We start from the raw sequence: 6573 nt of genomic DNA on the forward strand, positions 1-6573 counted from the left end.
GCCTGGTTATTGACTAATACCTACTAGTACATGCAATCAGCGCGAGAGTGCGCCAATAAACAGCTGAGAAAATCAAGGGTCCCATATTAGGAAGGGTCCCATATTAGGGTAGTTTACCCCTATTGAATTCGAGTTCTATTCGGATGAAAATATTATGTGAATTTATCGCGTTGAAAAAATGCGAAAAAATCGCTGCTGAATTCGTTAGTGAAACGCGCACGAATTGTCAGTGATTTTTCCCCATTTTTTTAGTGCAATTTTCAATACGAATTTAGAGGCGCTTTTTACATGATTTTTCCTGCGATTTTCGTATTTTATTCGACTGCCAATCGAACGCGAATTCCTACTCCGCGATTTTAGCGAGCGAACAGTATTCGGCGTGTTTACCGAGTACTCAGCTGGTTACACATTACCTACGTCAAAAAGTACGCTAGCTTTCTGATATTCCTTCGATTTACCCGCGTGTTGGGTTTACCATTGTACATATTATTTACACTAGGACCGACTAAAACATGCCGCACTTGTAGGTACTCGTATGCTCTTTCTTCAATCGTACAATTCGTGATTTTAATACGTAGTATTCAAGTTTGCAAATGATTCAGCGATCAACAAATGCCTGTGATTTATGATCTTGTTTTTCGAGGTACTATTCTGAAATGATATTGACGCAGAAACGAAATCACAAGACTAATGGGTACCTACCTATATATATTCAGAATCAGAAGAATAAAGGAATCAGTAACTATTCGGTTTGATATTCAGTTGCATTAATTCACACGTTCATAATACGTATCAGAAGCATTACCCGAGTCAAATCAAAGGGCATAATTTAAAAAAAATTGAATTAAAGATACTTGTTTCATACAACGTGATGGCTATCAAATCCTACTTTTTCATTTTATTGGTTGTAGGTGAGTATGAGTAACTTCGTTTAATAGGTACCATGATTTAAAAACCCATTAACATCAACTGAAAAATAAATTTCTTAACATTGTGCTTCTTTTTAATTTCAGCCTTGCAAATGTATGCTGTTAAATGTAAGTACTTGACGAATCTTTCGTAATTTTTAAATTATCTAATTCATTTTCTGCTTGAACAAGATGTATCCGCCAAAAAAATTCTCCGAAAGAGTATTAAAACTCGTGCCCTGCTCTAGGTTTTTGAGCAAACTATTCTCCAATAAATAAATCTTCCACCAAATCCAACCTCGAATAAAATGCAAAAATCTCGTAAAAAATCTTGAAAACAACTCTTTTGAATTCGCGTTCTATTCAAATGCAAATAATTATCATGCAAAAATCGTGGTGAAAAAAAAATGGGGAAAAAAATCACCGCTGAATTCGTCAGCAAAACGCAAACAATTTTTCTCCATTTTTTTTCAGCGCGATTTTCACATTCGAAAAGAACACGAATTTAATAGAGTTTTTTACAAGATTTTTCATGCAATTTTTGAGAATTTCAACTGTTTGTTCGAGTTGATTTCAAATTGGCTTTTTAGTGTTGAGTTTTGATTTTTTTCGAGTGATACCAGTCCTATAACGAACGATTTTTTGTTTATGATGATTTCAAATACGTTTTTCGTGGTGATTCGGAATACCTACCTATAAATTTTATTATTATTTTTTTTTTTTGGGTGTTTGTATTGGTGATGAATTACTTTGGAATTCTCCAGTGATTATTTCAAATGAATTTCTTGTAGGAATTTTCAACACATTTTTTTTGGTAATTTTTAGAAAAAATTTTTCTCTATAATGATTTAAAATTTCATTTTTTTATTCAGCTTATTGTTAGAATTTTTCGTGGGAGTTTCAAATTGTTTTTTTTTCAGTGTTGAATTCTGATAAATTTTTGCTATAGGTTATTATAAAATGATTTTTCATGGTGATTTAGAATAATTTATTCAGTGTTGAATAAGTTTGTAATTTTTTCGTGATTATTTCCAATAATTTTTTTTTTTTTTTTTGTAATACAGTAGGTAATTTGTAATAAATTACTCACGTAGTTAGATGATTTTTAAAATACGTTTCTTCTTGGTGATTTAAAATTTAATCTTTTTTTTTTTTTTTTTTATTAAACTTGGAATTTTTGGTGTCGATTTCAAATAAACTTTTTCTGATAAAAATCCTAGGTAAATGAATTTTTTTCCTCGATGATTTCGGATTTCAAACGATAGGAGTTTTCATTTTCAATGTTGAATTCTAATGCAGTGATTTTTTTTCAGTGCGATTTTCGCACTTAATATTCGCATTCGAATATAGAATGCGAATTCAGACGCCTGTAAGCTTGTGTTATACAATGATGAGCAGAATTATGTGAATCAGGGCCGGATTTAACATTAGGCCGCCCTAGGCAGGTAAAAAATTCGCCGCCCTTCCCTCCCCCTCCCCATTTTTTTGGTTTGTGTGAAAATTTATGTCCACCCATAATTCAATTTTTAATGATACAATATCAATATCTACGTAATTGAATATCAGAAACAATGCATTTTATTATTATTTTGTACAAAGCGCTGGCAGCCAAAAAATCTATTCTAATTCTAAATCCGTATTTTTTATGAAAAATGAAATACGCTCGCTAGAGCGGGAAAATAACGTAAAAAAGCAGGGGCAAAAAGGAAAAAATTGGCACATGAATTTTTTCTTCGGGAATGTGTTCGGATGGACCCTCTGAACCACCAAAAAAAATCCGACTCTCCTACCCCTGGAGGAAAATTTTTTAGGGGGCTGAAACCGGTTCCGATTCACGTTTTTTGCGTTTTACTCCGTAAATATTAGGTTTTTGAGAAAAACTACCATGACAAAAAATGTTCCCCTTCAAATTCTCGACAATTTGGTACTACGCTCGATACCCATTTCTCAAGGGGGGTGTCCAAAAAAAGGGGTGGAAAGAGTAGGTGTTTCAAAAAAGGTCAGTCCAATAAATTGATCAAAATTACCACTTAAAATCATAATTTTTTTTACAGAGTCTACTCACCCAACTACTAATCAAACTACCATTGGTTTGTCTTCAACACTCCTCGGGGGTTCGTGAGGGTTGCTTGATTTTTCAAGTAACACACTACTGAATCATATATTTGAAAAACAAATCCGGACGTGCGATATATCGAATAGTATGTTTTCGAGGTCGCTGAATACGAATATGAACTTATTTTTTGCATACAACCCCTGAAAGCCCCTCTGTGCCCCAAAATGGGGGTCAAAATTTTGAAAAATCGTGAAAAATCGAGTGATATATCGAATGGTACGTTTTCGAGGTCGCCGAGTGCGAATATGAACTTATTTTTTGGGTCCCATTCCTCAATGCCCCTCTGTGCCCCTAAATGGGGGTGAAAATTTTGAAAAATCGAGAAAAGTCGAGTGATATATCGACTTGAATGTTTTCAAAGTAGCTGAGCACGAATATGGTCATATTTTTTGGGCCCAACCCCGCACAGCAACCAACTGCTCCCAAAAAAAGTCAAAATTTTGAAAAATGTGAAAAGTCGAGTGACATATTGAATGGTATGTTTTTGAAATCGCTGAGTACGAATATGAACTTATTTTTTGCCTACAACCTCTCAAAGCCGCTCTGTGCCTCAAAATGAGGGTCTGAAGTTGGTAATAATCATTCATTGAAACTTTGATGTGAAGAGAACTGAGAAGGAGAGAGGGATTCCAACCAGCAGAAAAATTGTTGAACAAAACTAGGTAAACTAAAACTAAAGAGCATGCAAAAATACCCAACAGCAAAAATTTCAATTCTAGGCATTTCAAGTCCATTTTTTGATTTTTGGTAAACTTTTTAAATCGTTGCAAAAAAATTATTTAAAAAAATTAAAATTTCTCGTAACTAAGCAGACGTTTTAGAGTTATTTTGAGCACTTCTGGAGTCTCTTGCAGATTTCTAAAAGTTGAAATCTTCACAAAATGCTACCAAAAATTTTCAAAAATCTGCTGGAGGCTCTGGAACGACTCGAAATGGCTTGAAAGTGTTTCCAGACGATTTAGGGAATCGAAAATAGAATACATACCAAAACAGCTTTCTAGCTTTATTAAGTAAAAATGTTATCCTATTTGGGGGGCGTAAGGGGATTTTGAGGAATCGTAAGTAGAGCAGGAAAAAAGTGCATATTCCAGTTCAGTGTTTCAAAAACATACAAGTCGATATATCACTCGACTATTCACAATTTTTCAAAATTTGGACCCTCATTTTGGGGCACAGAGCGGCTTTGAGGGGTTGTAGGCAAAAAATAAGTTCATATTCGTATTCAGCGACCTCGAAAACATACCATTCAATATGTCACTCGACTTTTTACATTTTATCAAAATTTTGGTCTTTTTTTGGGGCAGTTGGGAGCTGTGAGGGATTGGGCCCAAAAAATATGGCCATATTCGTGCTCAGCGACTTTGAAAACATTCAAGTCGATATATCACTCGACTTTTCACGATTTTTCAAAATTTTCACCCCCATTTAGGGACACAGAGGGGCATTCGGGGGTGGGACCCAAAAAATAAGTTCATATAAGAAGGAAGGCAAAATTACTGCTCGAGCGAAGCGAGAGCGAAAATTTTTTTGAAAAAATGGGTTCAAGAAACGAAAAAATGTCCATTTTTGCATGTTTTATAGGGTAAAAATCAGGAGATCCGTGGTACTTTTTGCCAAATCCATAAGATTTTTTTATTTTTTAAGCAAAAATCTGCCGCCCCCTAAAATTTGCCGCCCTAGGCAGCTGCCTATACTGCCTATACGTAAATACGGCCCTGATGTGAATTTAAAATCTTAGTTTGTGTTGATTTCAAATTGGTTTTTAATAGTGTTGAAGTCTAATGAATTTTTTTTTTTGAATGATCGAATGCGTTTTAGTGGGTTTTTTGTTATGATTTAAAATAATAGAGTATTCGGTAAGTATAATAATGATTTAGGTATATAGGTAGTTTGTTTAGTTTGAATGTTTTTCGCGATTATTTCAAATCATTTTGTTTTTTTGGTAAGTAGTAGGTAATTTTTAAAAAATTTCCTCTGTGATTTTCAGGATAAATTTTCCATTATTGATTTAGAATTAGAATTTCATTTTTAAATTCAGTCTTCGCAATTTCAAATCGATTTCAAATTTTTTTCTCATTGTTGAATTCTATAGTGAATTTTTTCTCGAGTAACCGAACAAATGTTAGTGGATTTTTCGTAATGATTTAGAATAAAGCGTTCGGTGATGATTTAGTTTGGAAGCTATTTGTGATTATTTCAAATAATTTTTTTTTGTACATAGTAATTTTTACTTAAATTTTCTTAGCACATTTTTAGCATACATTTTCCATTAGTAATTTAGAATTTCATTCTTTAAATTCCGCCTAGGCGACTGAAAATTTGTCAATCGATCCGGAGCATCTAAAATAGAGTACTTACTTTTACGAAATTTCAGCTCTTTCACTTATTAGTTTGGTAAAATTTTGAATTCATCTCATTTTTTAACAAGTTTTGATTCTCAAAATTACACCTGTTGAGCATATCATACGATTTGGTATAAAAATTAAAAATAAAAAAAAATAATACGATTTCAATTTAGATAGGTAGGTAGCTCATCAACATGAAATTCATGGAAATACCTGGATACCTACAAATACATAATGTATCAGATGGTGGCACAAGATATTATATAGGTACCTACTCACTATTTTATGTTTTTCAGACTTCGCTGTTGTCGCTCCTGATGAACCACTCGATATCTTTGGACAATGCTGGGATCGTCCTGCACCTGCAGACAACAACCCTCCACCTTCAACCTAGTGGCAGTGACACTGATGATTAGTTCAGAGCCGCCGCTATTGTGTATATACATAGGATAGGTACCTATTTGTATAATTATTTATTATATTATTAGGAAAAAATCAGCGTGTCAATTTTTTCGTATAAGTTTGCAGACTTCTATTTTTAAGAAAAATAAACCAAATAATTTCAATTTTTCCATATATGTAGGTACCAAATATGTAAGTACCTATATGGAAAAATTGAAATTATTAGGTTTATTTCTCTTAAAAATAGAGGTCTGTAAATATGTAAATTTACATACCTTTATTTTAAAGAAAAATAGGAACCTAATAATTTTAATTTTTTTCATATTTTACAGACCTCTATAAATTTTAAGAAAAATAAACCTAATAATTTTTTCAGCTAACTATGCGTTTGATTTTTTTTTTTTTTCTTGAAAACGAGTGTTGAAAAACTTGGAAGTAGATATGAAAAAACTTCAAAGAATTTTCTAGATATTTTCAAAAACATGGCCTCATGTAAAATTTCATGGAATTTTTTATGGCGAAAGGTCGGACAAAATGGTGAAATTGGCGCGGAAAAATGTAATGAGTATTTTAGAGTACGACCTTAGTAAACACTACATGAATGAAGAGTAATAATATTTTGGATAGTATTCGTTGTTCCTTATCTACTAGGAAATTCAAGTTTCAATAGTTCAATTATTGAATTTGTCAAAATTTGGCATATTTTTGAAAAAATTGTCCCATTTAATTTTTTAAATGAATCATTTGACGAAATTGAATACGAAAGCTCTAATTTGATGTTGACCTTCCAAGTCGATCAACC

At 32.7% G+C, this 6573-nt stretch overlaps 1 long non-coding RNA gene across 1 annotated transcript; it reads left to right on the plus strand.

Moving 5' to 3' along the window:
* Window positions 1-669: 669 nt before the first annotated feature.
* Window positions 670-6009, plus strand: LOC135838185 (uncharacterized). The gene is made up of 3 exons (XR_010557332.1): window positions 670-911; window positions 1014-1037; window positions 5666-6009. It is a non-coding gene; the product is annotated as an uncharacterized LOC135838185 (long non-coding RNA).
* The last annotated feature ends 564 nt before the right edge of the window (window positions 6010-6573 follow it).

This window comes from Planococcus citri, chromosome 2, assembly GCF_950023065.1.
Source record: "Planococcus citri chromosome 2, ihPlaCitr1.1, whole genome shotgun sequence".
Lineage (NCBI taxonomy): Eukaryota > Metazoa > Arthropoda > Insecta > Hemiptera > Pseudococcidae > Planococcus > Planococcus citri.